Source organism: Sinocyclocheilus rhinocerous, unplaced genomic scaffold (genome assembly GCF_001515625.1).
Source record: "Sinocyclocheilus rhinocerous isolate Xijiao unplaced genomic scaffold, SAMN03320098_v1.1 scaffold1473, whole genome shotgun sequence".
Lineage (NCBI taxonomy): Eukaryota > Metazoa > Chordata > Actinopteri > Cypriniformes > Cyprinidae > Sinocyclocheilus > Sinocyclocheilus rhinocerous.
The window spans coordinates 394,030-412,567 of record NW_015638582.1 but is presented as its reverse complement, the minus strand read 5'-3'; positions in this window follow the sequence as shown (position 1 = coordinate 412,567).

Genomic DNA, 18,538 nt, shown 5'->3' with positions numbered 1-18,538 from the left:
TCTCCACTTCAGACATGACAAAGGAGCTGTATGGTTGTAATTAGTGTGAGGAGGAGAGGACACGCCTCCCTCGCTCTCTCCCTCCTCCCCAGCTGCCGTCCAGGAGCTCAGATGAAAGGCTGGCTTTAGTGATTCAGATCTAAGTGATGTGGTCCAAAGCGGCAGCAACAACAGCAGGTTCAAATGCCGGCCCCATAAATTGGCACCAAAGTGCACATGGAGCGTGGCGCTGGCTGATGAGTTATAAAAGATCCCGGCTTATCATCTGGATACAATTCTATCATTACAGCTTACTGCTGTCTGTGAGTGTGGGCACAGCTAAACATTCAGCTGATAGCGGTTGGAGAATGGCCCTCGTCCACCCGTGCAGACGAGGGGGCAAGATTGCGAAGCCACACAAGATGCAGTTTGGTGGAAAAAACGAGTCTGCAGGGCGAGCTTGTGATGCGACCCCTCCTGACCTCCGGTTCGCCTGTAGGTCGGCCGCGAAATGGCAAAATAATTCACATGGGCGGTTACCGTAAAATCCACTCCCTCGTTCTCATCTTCTGCTAATTGAAAAGAGGGAAGTTGTTCAGCTCTAATTATGTTTGAAAGTTGAGCTGCAGACGGATGGCAGCTGGAATCACACAATTAGAGAGGATAATGTTTACAAACACAAATGGCAAATCTATAGGACAACGAAAGGATTGATGTGCTGCTGTAAAAAAGGAGAAAATGTAGGCCTGTTTTAAGGGCAATCAACAGCATTTGTGGCATAATGTTGATAAAGAACAAAAATCAAGGTTACAGCGAGGAACTTAAACAGTAAGCAAAACAGGCCATTTTTTTTGAGGATTTAAAATCAGAAATGTGAAGCTTATGATTTTATTAAACCATTCATTTTTTAAAAATAATGCACCGTTTGAGCTGTTGTTCTCATCATTTTACAGTAGATTTAGACTTTTAGGTGTTATGTTGCCAATGCAATCAAATGAATCCTGAATCCAAATGAAGTTCCTTAGAATTACTGAAAACATAATTCCCTTATGATCTGGTTAAACAATGCTTTATTTAGTTTAGCTGAGAAATGGTTATGGTCTGAGAGACTTTGATTCACCTCCAATTAAAAAAAAAATTATGATAATAATTGTAACTTTTCAAACCAAAGGTGTTTTCCATTGGCAGCGTGTAGCTGTAGTAAGAGCCACCCTGTTATTTCAGTCTTTAATGACCTGACAAATTCAAAATAAGATCCAGAACAGACACGCGATCTTCCTCCCTCAAACATCTCAGGTGCAAACAAAGGTGGAGAAAAAAGCATCGGTTTCATTTCTGTTTTGCTTGGAGAGATTTCAGTTAACTATGTAATAGTTGCATCACTCTTTGCTGTCCTGTGGTTCAGAATCTCACCTGAGCTCAAGTTTTTGTAGGCATGACTTCATTGCAGAATACTGATTCTTTCATCATAAACTCCGCCAACATGAGTCATTTAGCCACTCATCTTCCCCTGCTACACTGGTTTGAAAACTATTTATTCGTCTTGTCCCCAGACATTTAGACAAGCAAATTGTCTCTCTCTAAGTCTGGCCTCTGTTTTATCTAATGATGGTTGTGGTAATCGTCTTGCTTTATAATCAAGGCTATTGCGAACAATTGACCCCCTCCTGTCAAGTGTTTGACATCTTACATCTGGAAGTCTCAGACTAGTAATTTTCAGTCTTTTTAGTTTATTTCTCTCAAAGCACTCTTTTATTTCAGGTCAGAAATTTTAGAGGAAGCCTGTGATAGATGCAGGCTTATTAAAGTTTAGTGAGGCAATGATTGTTCAGGTTGTGTGGTCTGATAGTCTCTCGCTGTCTACTGACCTGCGCTTGCTCATATAAAGGTTATGTCTTTGTAATTGCAGTGAGATGTTCAAACAGACCATGATTTTTCCTCAGGGTGGAGGTATTTTATGTGGACAGACATGTATAATTCTGCTCTAAACAAACTCGACAACGATTTTTTGTCTCTTAATGTGCCACGTATCAGTGTTTTTATAAAAAGTGACTTACAGTACTCAAAAAGTGATTGACATTGCTCAAGGTGTTGCCCATGCAGGGACTGATTGATTTGATAATCTTTACCAGTTGCTACACCGCCCTACTGCTAACAAAATCTAATACTCACCATACTGTAAGATAGTTCACCCAAAAATAAAAACTCACCTTTTACACATTCACAAAGCATTATGGGGCTTCACTGACTATGGTCACTTTTCAGAGATTTTTAAAAATATATTCTTTTTTTTTCCACAGAAAAAAAAGAAAGTCATATGGGTTTGTAACGATTTGAGTGTGAATAAATGATGACAAATTTTTATTTTTGGGTATCCGTTTCAGCTATACCTTCAACTATCCCTTTAAAAATTTGGGGTTGTAAGATCTTTTAAAAGCGTTTGAAAAAGTCCCTTATTCTCATCAAGTCTGCATTAATTTGATTAAACAAAAAAACTAAATTATTATTTAAAATAACTGGTTTCTTTTTGAATGTTACTTAAAATTTAATTTATTCCTCATGGCAATTCTGAATTTTCGGTAGCCATTACTCCAGTCTTCATTGTCACATGCTCCTTCAGAAATCATTCTAATATGCTTCTCACAAAACTTTTCTTATTATTATCAGTGTTGAAAACAGTTGTGCTGCTTAATATTTTTGTGGAAACCATGATACATTTTTCTCAGGACTCTTTGATATATAGGAAGTTAAAAAACCCTGAATTTATTTGAAATATAATTTTTTTTAACATTATAAATGTTTTTATGTTTTTTTACTATCACTTTTGATCAATTTAATACATCCTTGCTGAATAAAAGTATTAATTTCTTTTAAAAAAAGTATTGGTAGTGTATCTTATAATACTGTAGTAAAGTTCACACTTTAGTCAGACTTTACAGGCTTCACGGACTCACAATTCCATTGTAATTTCAGATATGATCATAAGCAAATAACTTTGTGCTTGTAGGATAATCAGTGTAACATATATTTTATCTATTACTCAAGTTGTTTATCTATCATTTCAGTTGTTATTTAGGCCTTTGCAGATGAGGCATTCGGCTTCGGGTCCGTCCCTAATGTACCAGAATTCACATGAACCGAACCCCAGACCACCTTTTCAAACTGACGGGTGTGGTTCGCTGGTGTGTGCACCCGAGTTTGGAAAACAGCTTTCACACCAACCAAATGAACCAAACTCTGACGTCAAACAGACTCAGGTTTGCACCACAAACTCTAGTGTGAAAGCGCCCATAAAGTTTACCAAACATTAATAAGTCTTTCTTCTATTGCCACTTACTTAAGGTGATGACCTGGTTTGTTTTTGGCACTTCAGGCCAAAACTCATAGTATTAATGGATAACACTGGCCAGAAACTGATTTAAGTTTAAGCATATAAAATACATTAGGATATTACATTTAAAAAATGTATAAGAAGAGAAACGGTCATCATAGAGTTTGGTGGTCCTAACGTAACATTCAGTGCTATAGTTTGAATCTTCAATGGATTTTCATCAGTATGACCTTTCACAGGTTAATAGCACTGAGAGATCGCTCGACAAGTCATTATTTGTGTCGTTTTAACTTTTAAATTAGCCTTTACCTCACCCATATCTTCAAATGCACATCAGAACACGTGCTGCTCGCTAATTGGTTTGGAGCGAGTCTAAACCTGGCTGAATGTGAGTATGAGACCACATAGGGACCACAACGTTCTCTCAGAGGCCTGTACATTCATCATCATGGACTCTCATAATGTGGAGGGATGGGTGACCTCAAGAGCAGATGTGCCGGCGGCCCAGCTGTGGTCACCCATATTGATGAGAGCATCTGTAACCAGGCTTTTATTGCTTTATTTAGATCTGTGTGAATCTAGGATACAGTAGCTACTGAGTCTGCATACATCCTGAACCTGATCACATGATGTAACACTTGATTTAAGATCAACAATGTGGCTCCAACATATTGTTTTGCAAGAAAAAGCCCGAACTTCTGGGCTCAAATCTTAAGTAATCTTTTCATAAACAAATTATAAATGAATAACATAATGTTACTGTGTCATAGTTCTAGTAATAAGTTCATCAAAACATGTTTTAAACCTTCTAGCAAGCTAACTAGCCTATAGCACAATGAAAACCTGTCAAGTAACATAAAATTAACGGAGTGTCTATTTACACTAAGTGCAATTAGCCAGTCTTTCTGGCAAAGTCTGTTTACACTAACTCTGCCCACAACTGTCTGGTTGAGCCAGACAAAATTACAAAAGATACTGTACCAGTCCAGTATAAACTGAGACAGTAGTGTGAAGAGTAAGGACAGTGGATTTAACTTTGGACGCGAATGACCCGACTTCGAATTCGCCTTAACGTCCCATTAAAAACGTTTATTTTAAAAAAATTAAGAAAATACTCAAAAAGTGAAAACAAATTGCTTGTTTAATAGTGAGAATAAAGTGTTTAACGTGGCTTCTATCCTGGATCAGCAGGTTCAGTATGGCTGGGGTAGGTATAGGGATAGGCACAAGTAAGGCAACATCCATTTATGATTTTAATAATAATATATTTAAAAAACACTGAATATGTTGTTATTGTAGTGTTAGTGTAGTGTTACTATGATGTTTATGATTTAATGATTTACTATAATACACTGAGATGCAAATAGCATCTGTCATTAATAGTAAGTTTAAATAGCATCTAACTTCTATAGATTCTCTCTCTCTCTCTCTCTCTCTCTCTATATATATATATATATATAATATTGCAATGGTCAGACAATGGTCAGATTCAAATAAAATAAAACACAATTATTTGTGAAATTACTTTATTGAAATTATCATTACTTTAGTGAAACTATCATTGAACGTGAGAGGTTAGTGAATGCTTACTGTATGATTGGTGGAAGCACTGAACACATTTTTTAATGATTTATTTAAACATTTTAGAAACAAAGAAACATTGCAGAGGAAAGGAGAACAGTTTAATGTATCATGTATGGTTAGTCATAAGCGAATTCTTGGCTATAAATCACTTTTACGTTTTGACATTGTCGCAAATACACTCATGTCTGCTCTTGGTCATATGGGGAAATCCTTGAGTCACCAACCAACTCAAGACACTGCTATCAGAGAGAGAGATGGGGTCACATGCTGAATGCTTTGTTTATCAGAAAAATTGTGAAACCAAAAAACTTCTACATGCATCATCAGCACTCATTGATTTGTGACAACCCAAATTGATGTTTCACACCAAAAAATCCGTAGTATTATGTATTTTTACCTTGAAGTATCAATTTCAAAATCATTCTGATGGTACACTGAGTTGTAATAATGTGAATGGTTTCTGTTTTTGTCCCAATACCACCCCCACCCCCCCCCAGCCTGCTTATTGAATGGCCTAATGAATTTGCAGTGCTTTGCATAATCAACTTGCAACTTTTTGCAACTTTTGGGTCACGAACCACAGGTTGAGAACCACTGGTTTAGAGGTTCAAATGGCCAGTGGTTGTTAAACGTTCCTGTTTAACAGATGCCAGACAGTGCAAGAATGCATGTAGCAGACACTGTTTCTGTATGCTCATGTAAATCTTTCAACTGAAAGCAATTACAGGTGCCACAGATAATATGCTCTCCAAGGCATTCTCTCTAAGGTGTTTCTCTTGAAAAACCGTTGATGCGTTTTGATATCTTTCACACCGACCACCTAACAGCATATTTACACATTGACAGTTTTGCCTATTTTTCAACAACCGTAACTAAACGTCATAAAACCAATTTCTTTCAGCATCTAATCAAATATAATTGTATTTATACACCTCTGTATACACAAAGTATGATGTGGGTAAACTAACAGCGGCACGGCTGCATTCCCCTCCTCTGAGTTATGAGAGCTTGGCCGCAGGCGAGAAATGTATGAGTCATTAAACTTGTGAATGCTCCATCGCTGCTATTGTTACATGATACACTCCATTTCATAATCACAAAACATTAAATGTGCACGGCCAATCAGCTGCCTGTCATACTTTTGCTGTAGAAAGATCATAATTTGTCTCAGTAGCAGTCTCTCATGAGCTGTTGAAATGTCAGCGCGTGTGCTGCGCTGTTCTGTCATGAGATGTGTTTACAATACGCCACTGAAACATAACAGAGCATGTCAGGAGGCCCTCGTTTTTGTTCAAACTATGATTAAAAGACTTGCTCTCTCTCTCTCTCTCTCTCTCTCTCTCTCTCTCTCTCTACTGTTTCACAGGTTTTTATTTTTTGTATCCCAACTCTGTGACCTGTCTGTCTCTCTCCCATTCTGTCTCTCGCTCTCTCCAGCTCACAGTTCTGTCTCTCGCTCTCTGGTGGAAAGTCCCATGTGCATTGGGAGTGATGGGGTCAAGGCACGCCACTTGCAGCTGTGTGACCACATGAGAGAGAGCAGAGTGGAGGAGTGAGGAGATAATGAGAACCTCTGTGCTGTCAGATGCAGCCAGCTGCTGCAGCCAGATTAAAGACCAGCTTTACTGCTCTCCACACTGATCCGCACTTCACACTGAAACTGCAGCTGCTGCTGCCCAGGATCCACTCACTCACTCACTCACTCACTCATAGTCATTCACTCACTCATGCATGTATTCACTCACCCATTCATTTACTCACTGACTCATTTATTTAATTAATTCACTTCCTGAATGACTCAAACCCTTTATGAATGAATGAGTCAGTGAGAGAATGAATGGGTGAGTGATGAAATATGAGCATGGGTAAACATAATCTTATTTTATTATGGATGTATTGGATTATGGATGTATTTTGGCCAGAAGTGATGGTTTGACGTTAAAACGCATTAATGATTTGTTTCTTTCAAACATGTAGCTTTTCACTTCACAAGAAATTAATTGATGGAGTTGTGTGGATTACTTGTGGATTATTATGATGTTTTTATCAGCTGTTTGGACTCTCATTTTGAATGCATTCATTTATTTCAGATGATCTATAGGTGAATAAGTGATGTAATGCTAAATTTTTCCAAATCTGATGAAGAAACAAACTCATTTACATCTTGGATGGCCAGATGGGTAAATTTTAGGCAATTTTTAATTTTTGAGTGAACTATTCCATTAATTCATTCACTTACCCTTATGAAGCAATAATGCACTGATAAAATGATTCTGCAGTGAAGTAAATACTGCTACTACTGTATTTACACTTTTATCACTGCTTTTGTTGTTAGGTTTAGTAACTTGCGATTTTACATTTTCTACTCAAATTGACACATTCATGCTCAAAAACGATCCATCAATGTTACCGTCATTGTGTAGTGTGTGTCAAGTATTGAAGTCTTTGTGTTCGAGTGAGTGCTGCATGTAGATATGGTATCTACATGATATCTACTGTATTATTTACTTAGATGTTTATGAGTAACACATGCATTTTTAAAGCATGGTGCTATATTGAGTAAAATTTAAGTTTTGCCAAGTAAGCTTTGACTGTGTAAAAATTACTCAAAATTTTACTGACCAAGCTAAAGTTTTATTTAAATGTTCTTATTTTCTTTGTTAAATTTTCGTAACTTAGGTAAGTAGATTTGACTTAATTCTATATGTGAAATTAAATATAATTATTCAATATATACTTCATTTCTTTATAAATGTTAAGTTCAATAGTAAGTAGATTTTATGCAACAATAACAGATAAATTGTACAGAGCAGTAGCAGTAAAATTTACTTAAAATGTGTTAGTGCAAATTGTTTGAATATTTTATCAAGCAAATCCTACCATAAAACAAAATACCATAAATCTTACAGTAATAAAAATAAACATCTAAATCTATTCTGCCAGGTAGAAAACTATTTTTATGGATGATTTTATTATATCAAAGTGTAGTGTAATATAAAACTGGCTGAGTATGAGCACCTCATCCATTTTGGACATTCAGTTTTCAGAGGTGGGACCAAGTCATTGTTTTGCAAGTCACAAGTAACAAGCGCAACGCTGCAGGGACGCGTCTATAATGACTTTGATCTGATCATAAAGTCTTTCCGAGTACAGGGCTCAAGTCCAAGTCAAGTCTCGAGTCCTTGCTGTCAAAGTCTAAGTCGAGTCTCAAGTCTTCTTTAATTATGTCGAGTCGAGTCGCAAGTCATCAAATTTGGGACTCGAGTCCGAGTCAAGTCTCGAGTCAAGTGACTCGAGTCCACACCCCTGTCAGTTTTACTTTGTTGCAAATCTCTACACACATAGAGGTCACTAGAGAGGCTTTCTATTGGTTGATGTTCACCAAACTTGAACCTGATGTGAAATTCATATAGGAAAATGTATTCGCCACCGGAAGTCAATGAAGCAAAATTCTTCATTATGCTGGTTCCCATTGAAATGATTGTAATTTCTTGTGAATTTTCACAGAGCAACGCCATGCCATAACTGATGTTCCTGTAGTTCAAACACAACAGAATGGCGCTAGCAGTGCCAAGGTTATGAATTTGATTCCAAAGACATACGTGACAGAATATATGACTTCAAGGCAATGTAAATCATTTTGGATAAAAGTGTCTGCCAAATGGATAAATATAAAGAAAGAGTCTCATTCATTCACTTCTGCGCTTATGTACTTACTCAACCTCTTTATGAAAGGTCACTCATTGTCCTATTTACTCACTCACTTGTTGAGCAGATATAATCCACATTGCTTCATCCACACGTTCTCCATAATTTAGCAATTTGCACACTGACTCATGCTTTTCTTTCAGTGTGGGAAGCCCCACGCATCCATCACTCACACTCCTTTACTGCAACCCCTCACACTGCTTCCGTTCGCTTCTGGCACACACTTCAAGCCCTCCGTAATTAAGCACATTCCTGTCCATGAAACATTTTTTCTCTTGCATTAGTGGCAAATTGGGTAAACTGTAATATTCAAAGGAATAGGAATGGCGGCGCTTTGCGGGATGCCTTACGAGTCATTTTCCAATACGTTAACCGCTGATTAAAATCTTCAAAGGCTGTCCCCATTCTCCTCTCCTAATCACGTTTCACACAGACGCTCCTTGTTTTTTTCTTGTTTTGGTTTTATTACACTCTCATGCAGGCAGCGTGTCATTACTGTCTGTTTCTTACTGAACATCCAAAGAATGCACACTGACTCACTCGCCTTCATGTTCAACCACTGAGTTGGCAGGGGAGAACAGAGAGAGAACCTAAAAAGGGAGACTTCCCTCTCAGAAAAAGATTGGACAATTAGCTATCATTGGCAACCACTTGCTCTGTAATGGTTTCGGGGGTGGAGAGGCTTTCCATTTTTTTTTTACCACATCATCCAAACAGCTAATAACAGTCATTTCCATGTGTCCAAACCACCAGACAATGAAACCTGCAGAGGTACTGAAGGAGCTGTGGGCGGGATTTCTCCACCGTAATAAAATCCCAGAGGTGACTTCACTGCCTAGCCCTCTAGTCAAAATGCAAAAATGTCAATTAAGACTAAGCGTATCCCATCAGTCAAAAGGACATGGGAGGTATCTGCGCTCAGTTGTGGTTGACACCTGAGGATGAAGCGTATACCTGTGTCACAGTCTGTTTGTAACGCCTTCAAGCTAACTTATTCAGCTCCTTTGTGCTCTGTTTATCTGTGTAAAAGAATACCCTTATGTTATAACCCTGAGAGGTGCAGCTGGCCCTCATACATTGTTTCAAAAGGCACAGCTCATCTAGTTGGCACCTATTGCAAGGGAGAGGGAGGCCTGAAACATCTTTTTATGTTTTATCATGTACGAATAAATGCTCTAAAATGCACAATATACTTCAAACAAACCAAAAAAACCCGCCCATATAACAAACTCAAGAGATTTAAAGGGACAGTTCACCCAAAATTTAAAATTCTGTCATCATTTACTCACCCTCATGCCATTCTAAACTTATATGACTTTTTATCTTCTGTGGAACAAAAAAGATGATATTTTGAAGAATGTTTTTCCATATATATAAAAACATAACCCTGACATTTTTTAAAAGTATCTTCTTTTGTGCTCCACAGAACAAAGAAAGCCATAAATTAAGAGTTTATGATAACAACAGTATTTTTATTTTTGGGTGAACTGTCTCTTTAAGAGTAAAAGGTTACTGGGTTTCTCCAAATTTGAAGATCATTAATAATCACTACCTAACACTGGTTCTGTTTTTGAAGCCTAAGATGGCATTTGTGGCACTTATGGTCTCTATTACTTTTTGATGTAAGGACAAACATTTAAGATCAGGCAGGTTATAACTTAAAGTACAGAGAGGCACCGGCACTCCCCCTAAGACATGTTCCAATTTGCCCTCTCTTCTCGCTCTTCCTCCTTTTCTTTCTCCATCTTCTTTTATTTTTCTTCTCTCTCACTCGCAAGCGCAAGCTTATGAAGCTTAAGAGAGGGTTTGATGGGACACACATCGTCATGCAGCTTCACTGTGAATCAGGGTTCAGATGGGCAGCTCGAGTTGGGAGGGAAAGTTAAGAACATTCCATGCTAACCCACCTGTAGGTAATGATAGGACGAGTTAATGTTTGCAGCCGATTTACTTGAGTCAAAGAGGCATGAATACATATGTTCCGCTTTACACATAAATCTACAAATCCAGTGATCCTCATTCACCTTCTCTACAGATGTATTTTACTCTGTTTGCTGTTGATCTTTCACAGACCGACAGCTTCCAGGAAGAAATGGTGTGAAATAATGCATTTGATTTCATCCAGTGCACGGTTTTAGACAGACACAGAAAACAGGAGGAAAAATGCCAGGAATGATCCTCATATTCAGCACGGCAGGTCTGAGCACGGCATGCTGAACTTCTGTTTGCAAGCAGAACTGGCCTCGGGCTCTAGCCATTTTTCTTAACAAAGGACTGGAAGTATAACTGATTAGTGTTTATCAAATCTACACTCACTGAGGCCAAAGCCTCCACATCCAACGGACTGACAAATATTAATCTAAACATACAGTTGCACAAGTCTTGAATGAATTTTTATTTGCATGCTCTGCTAATGCAATAATCTGATGCATTTTATAGTACTTTTGAAAAAAATTGAAAGAAAGTAAATCTAATTTGATTTTGCTTTGTTCAATTGTATTCATTTGTCTGGGTTTTTGTTGCGGAGGGTTTGATGTTTTAGTCATTTCAGTATCATGTCAGAATTTCTAAGTCAAACATACCTTTGGGAAACCACGTAGAGATGAATGGGCTATTCACTAGATCCCTATAATAGCAACCTATCTTGTTTGATGTTGCATCAGGTGGCCACAAAAAGAGGAACATTCATTTGTATGCAAATATGGCATTTGACTGAAGGAACAAACATTTTCTCTCAAAGACAGCATTGCAGAGGAGTTTTGCATTTTGCTTCAGTGTTTGTTTGCCTTTTAAGTATTTTTGCCGCTGCAATGTGTGCATTTAAGATAAAAAGTGATTTTAACTGAGGCTATATTTAGGTTATGTATTATACCAGTTCAGCTGATTTTAAACGTCCATTTATTGTCACTGGATTTGTTCTTTCTTGATGTATCTCAACCTTTGCCCTCCTTACTATTAATAAAATTACTCAAATGGTCTCATCAAATATAGGCCTACCATAAAGCTTGGCTTGTGGCTTGTTTGGGTCAGTCACTGAAAAAATGGACAAGGAGAGAGGACAGGGGGAAGGAGGTGGAGAGAAAAAAAGAGAAACGTCTGTGGAGCTTAAGATTAAAGGGTAAGGTCTACTTTTTATGTTATTAATGTTGGAATTGCTAATTATACTCTTTAGAAGTTTTGAAGGCTGGTTGATGATGCAGCAATTTAACTCATTTAGTGCAGATAACTTTGATCAAAGCTGTAGAGCCCAGGGTCACTGCGAGAGGGTCGGAGCTTAGAGGTAAATCAAGGGGCACAGACAAGAACACTTGATTTCCAGGATGACCATGCATAAACATTTTCAAAGACTGTATTTAAATATGTCAGAATGTGGTGAGATGGTGGGAGGCCCCGTTCTTCCAGCCGTCTGCATGCTAACCTCCAGATAGATGCATGGAAATATGTGGCCAAGCTTGTGATAAAGGCCTGTTTTCTGATATTAGGCCCTTTTGGCACATTAGTAGGTATTTTAGGTATTTTCGGCATTTTAGAGCAATCAAGGGTGAAATTGTTCAAAAATCTTTGAAAGCCTCTTCTGAAAGGAACAAAGATAACCCTGCTTACCTTACGCACTGGCATTACCTGTGTTTTTCGTTTCATTAAGCTTCAAATATGTGGGGGTGGAAATCTAGAACGAGATCATCTGTATTTTTGTCTATTCTGAAAGAAACAACATTTTAAGCCAGAACAGTAACAAGTATATTTAGTTCCATTTAGTGATCTGCGAAACCTGATGTAATTCTTCTCACTAGGTCATTCACCTGCAAAAATGGGAGCAGATGATCTCAGAAACGAGTGTAGTAGTAAACTGGCAACCACATCTGCTGCATTATATAAAACAGGGCTGGGTAAGCTGTAAAACAAATATTTCTCCAGTCAAGGGACCTAAAATATGTTATTTTCTCCAAAAACATGGACCGCTTTTGATCTGGTCCTTTCAGATGAACATGTTCCATGTCATACGCTAATTGATATCCTTCTGTGTGGGTGTGATAAATATTTGGTCAATGAAAATAAAGCCTTTTGTTATAGTTCTTTCAGAAAAGGAAGTAAACACTTGCAAAAAAAAAACCTAAATTGAACAAATGTGGTTTTACCTCCGCTAAGTGATATGTTATTAGGCTGTTACCAGTCACCATTAAAACCCACAGCTACTATTTTAACATGGCACCAGGCGGTGTATTCAAAGTTCTGAGAAAGACACGAAATCCTTGGACCTGGAGGGGAAGAAACAGTTTGTGTCTCTGTCAGCTCTCCTGCTGTGTGCCTGAAGAACATGATGTTCTTTAAGACATGCAACAAGTGACTTAAGGAGCCCATGAGAAACAGAGCTCATGCAGTATTCACTACAGCTCAATACAGAGGGCGCACTTAAATAAAGTCCAGATTTGCTGTAAGGACAGGCGGAGGAACCGAGGAACAGGAGTGGGTAGACTGTGAGCTAAAGGTTTTACGCATGAGGCTGGAAGCAGAGCGTCGCTCACTGGCTCAGGTCCATTTATAGCACGAGCGACGGGGAAATATTTAACCCTGTTGATCAATATTTCAAAGAATGGCTTCCAGTGTCGTTCCCCATCTCCGCACTTGTGAGGCAGCTGTCACAGAGCCTAATCTGAGAGTAAAGTGGAGCAGTCGCTGGGGAAAGCACCACTTCACGTCTTCTCTTTCTGAAAATGGAAGTGAATTCGCTGGCAGTGCTGCCTAAGGTCACCCCAAACATGTTGCAAATGGTGTTAAAAGCATGTACTTGCTGGCCCAGTCTCAATATTTCATAAAAAATGTGCGCAAATTATCCCTCTCGCTGCCTCAAAAACCCTGCCACACTGATGCGGCCTATTAAAATAATCATAAGGGTCAAACTGTGATGTTAGCACAGATCAAGTATTTGTAAAGAAGCTGACAGAATGAGGTATGAAGCCTCTGGGGAAGAAGTGCATGCGGCACAGATGTATGTATTAAATTATAGTGTGGAGTTTCCTTTCATAAGTGTTTAACTCAATTAAAGCTGGAGTGACTAGCGTGGCCTAGAATGGCCCAAAAATGAGCTGCAAGTTATTGACTTGTAGTCAGAAGTAAAAGAGGCACCAAGAGAGGAAAAATCAAAAATGTAAATGTTATTATTAAGCTTTATCCACTTTTTAAAAAATGTGGAAGTAAGATTTTTTCTTTAAATGTGTGAGACTTAAGATTCCTTAGCTGATATACAAGAATAACAAAGTGCAGTAAGCGATAAAACTACTTGCGCTACAAACCAGCATGTTTATGATTATGATTAATGAATTGAAATAATGTCATCATGAATACCAGGTTGCAATATCAAGCGGCATATCTGACTGCTTTTGTACAGGTAAAATAACTGGAAGCGAATGACACCGCAAGTTACAAAATGTGTGCCTGGGCTTATAATAAAAATAAGGTGGATTGGACAGACTTATGGAGTGAGCAATGCAAAAAATCTGGAGAGGAGCTGGAGTGGACTGATTACAGAGTGGAGGAGAGAGTTCATGGAGAAATAAGCAGGTATCTTAGAGCTGGAGAAGAAATGCCGATTACGGATGCTCAAGCAGAACTGGATAATCATACAGAACAGGATACTTAGAAAAAAGCACAACTCAAGTCTTCAGGGTGCACTGAAGTGAGATATTACAATATAACCTTGACGTACAATTCAGGGCTTAAGATGATTAAGTCTGCTGGTGTGTGTGAGTTCTCTTCTGATCATGCCATGGAGGCTCGATCGGTGCTGACTGTGGCTTATTCTTAGAGCTCATCCACCAAACCTGAACTCCTCTAATCACCTTCAACTGGATCAGGTGCTTGTATTTGCTATAGTCTATGACCACCTAGACTCTGCCAACTCTGGCTCTGCTTTGAATATGATTTCAGTGATCAGTATTGCTGCGTTTTATTTTTTATTTTTTCACCTAAAGTTCACATATATTGTTAGTCTTATACGGATAGTAAGGTTTCCTGCACCAAAATATGATTATATGTTTGAATCATATTTTAGTTTTGCATTGCCCACCCTTTATTAAATTTAAGCTAAACAGGTTTTTTTTTTTCTTTCTTCTGGACCTTTAAGACGTCTAACACCAAAAAAAGAGTTGGTATAGAAACAATTTTCATTTAGATTGCTAGTAAATTTCACTCATAATTACAAAGAATTTCAGGTACACATGAAATTTGGAAGTTGAAAGACTCTTTTTATATTTATTTCTTTTCTATGTGGTTACATTTTGCCAGTTTAAATAATATTTGAAACTTTTGCAGGAAGACATTTTGTTCCTAAAACAAGAAATGATATCACAGAAAGGGCCTCTTTAGATCTTCCTGACTGTGTTTCAAGGGCAGCGTGTTTTTCTCAAAAATATGAAATTTGACCTTTTTTATAATATTGAAAAATTATTTGAGGATGTCAACTGGTACTGTATAACCAAAAGAAAATGTAATGACATTCATGTTAAAAATGGCTTTATATTCAAAGTGCAAGGAAAACATTTATTTATTTATTTACTTGATGGTTACACTGATTACTGTTTTAATTTTGTTGAAAATGGTATCGACATTTTTAATGCATGAATCCAGTATGCATAACATGAATGCAACATGAGGTTTTTTTCTTCCTCATTCTCATATTATTTGTCATTTGACCCTGCTATATGTATAAATGTGGGTGGCCATTTAAAGCACATGTTCATGCTTCTGAATGTATAACCGTGACAATGCCTAAACTCCCCATTTTCAGCATTTGTTTTCCTAGGGTTTGTTGGATGGGTGGCTTTGTGTTGTGAATGTAAGAACATAGGTTACACTCTAATTTCAAAAGAGCAGGGAAAATCCTGTTTTCCATTAAATGTCCTGTCTACTTAATGATCAAACACTGAATACGCTGGAATAAATCCATGCAAGTAAATATATTTGACAAAATGACAAAATAATAGGCATTTTTACTTGCAGTTCAGTGGTGGAAAAAACGACAACTCGTATCGAAATTTAAAGGATCCATAGTTAGTTCTTCTTGCTGTTGCTTCATGTTTGCATCATGACCTTTCTGGTGTCTGACTGTGGAGAATTCCCTGCTTTTTGTCTTCCTGCTGTCTCGCTGTGCGTCATGCTCTAATCCTTGTGAGGCCTATTGCAAATCAAAGGACTTCTCTCTGACTGAGGCTTTTTTTTTGCCTTTGTTTGTGGTTTCACTCTTTTACAGATTTACAAAATCTTTATGGGTGCCATTATAGAGCTGAGGAATCTTTACTGGCATTACGATGTACTTTTGTGACCCTGGGATCAGTTGAAAAATGAAAGAACAAACTGATGACAAATAGCAAATATCATTGAGAACTGAATGAGGGAATAATAGACCAAAACTGGATCGTGGTGGGGTGGGTGTGCTATACAATAAGGAAAAATCTTAAACAAGCTCAATCCTGCCTGTTCATTTTGAATGTTCACAAAATCACACGCATCACAGAAGCACAGAATTTCAGGGGGCAGCTGTTGCATGCCGAGTCTGACATTCAAACAAAGCGTGTTACCAAACATTATTACAATGCACAATCACAAACAACCTTTGATTGATAACACTGATAAAAGAGGAATGTGGCTGATTTCCTCTGCATTATGACGTCAATATTTATTATAGACTAATCATCATGCAATCATCATGTTGACAGCAACATTAAAGGGACAATAACAAAAAGAGTATCTGTGATAAAGAAAATTTATTTTAAAAATCTATTTTTATCTTTAGTGTGCACATATGAATCATTCTTATTTATTTTAAAGTATTTAAACAGTTTTTAAACACCATGCAAAAGTGTGGAGTCTGTTTCGAAAGTCTCTTATGCTCATCAAGTCTGCATTTATTAAGAAATAAATACAGTAAAAACAATAAAACAATAAAACTAAAAATACAATATAACCAATAACACTGTGAAATATTATTACAATTTAAAATAACTGTTTTCTAAATGTTATTTATTCCTGTGAAGCTGAATTTTCAGCATTCATTGCTCCAGTGTTCATTGTCACACGATCCTTCAGAAATCATTCTAATATGCTGATTTGAAGCCAAGAAATCCAAAATTAATCAAATAAATAAATAAATAAACAAAATATTGAAAACAGTTGTACTGCTTAATATTTTGTGGAAATTGTGATACTTTTTCCAGGATTCTTTGATGAATAGAAAGAAAAACAGCATTCATTTGAAATCTTTGGTAATAGTGATTTTACTGTCACTTTTGATCAATTTAATGTACCCTTGCTGAATAAAATGATTAAATTCTTAAAAATCTTACTGACCTCAAACTTTTAAATGGCAGTAGAAAATCTTTAATTATTAATTCATTATCATTATGTTTTTGTAATTACCAACCTGAACTAATCTTGTCTTGCCAATAAATGGTCACATAATCTGATTTTTGAGGAGACTTCCATCTGACCATGACACAGCACATTTCCTGTTTTAAATTTTGAAGCAAATTTGTTATATATAGATATAGTAATAATAGATTATGCCAAACTACCTGTTTTCAAGAATTGATTTCCCTTTTTTTAAATTCATGATATCAAGACAGTTGTATCACCTTGACATTATTTTTATAATGACATTTATTTTTTTTAAGGATGGGTATTTGCACCAACTCTTCTTTTACTGACATATATTTTAAATTCACCAGCTGAAGCCCAGGTAAATTACCACCCAGGGCCTGTTAGTGTGTTCATCTGCGTGCACAGGATCTTTTCATGCAGAATTACTCATGTATCTGCAAACCAATACCTGCTCAAACATTCATGTGTGGTCTCTGAGCATGTAGGGAGGTCAAAGTTCACTTGTGTTTGCAAACAGATAATTAAATGAGCGTTTGACTCTCAAGATCATAATTCCTTTAGCATGGTCAAACAACCATGGCCAAATGGTGTACAGATCTCAATACACACGGCATGGTCTCTGCCTCTCGCATGTCATGCTTTTGATTCGGCTAACAAAATAATAATGACTTCTCTCTGGCTGCAATAAAAACTGTGTCATTCTGAGCTTTGTGTGGTGTGTACAGTCTCTCTGTCTGTTCTGTCCTGTGCTTGTAGAGACTGGCTCATCACATCAGCTTGACGTGATCCACCCTTGGGGAAAAACGCAGAACATTTATTTCACATCAGGCATTGGCACTGAGGTGCTTGTTTTCCATCGGCTGCTTTCCCCAGCTGGCCTCTTTTTTTTTTTTTTCCCTCAGTGTCTTCTCAAACTTCTCTACGTGTCCCTAAGTGTCAACTTCCTGCACAGAGTGCACTCCTCAACCACATAGAAAACAACATGATTGATATGCAAAACACAATATATGCAAATAAGCTCTTTCTTAGAAGTCACATGGGTATAAAGGTGTCTGTCAAGAATCTGACTGTCAGTGCAAATATACAGTAAATACAGCACCACAAATCATGTTTTTTCTTCAACTGAAGCACAAAAATAAAACATCAGTGTAGAATTCTGTTCTGCCTGTAACAAATATGGGCATCGGCTCTGTTTGATTTAATTTAATACTTGTGGAGAATTTTTGTAAACAAATTTATTTGCGCACATAGTCATATGACATCAGAATTAAAAGGTGGGGATAAAACTGACTTCATTAGACATCATTATCTGCCCTCAATCTGAACAAAATTCAGATGCTTCTTATGTAACATTTGGTTTCAGGCTGATACTCAGTTTGATGATGTTTTATGATATGATCATTTCATGTCTATCTGTCTATCTATCTATCTAGCTATCTATCGTCTGTATGTCTGTCTGTCTGTCTATCTATACACACAATACACACACACACACACACACACACAGAGTTGTGTATTTCTGGTCTCTCATGGAGCTGGGCCTTATGATGTTCTTTATGAGTT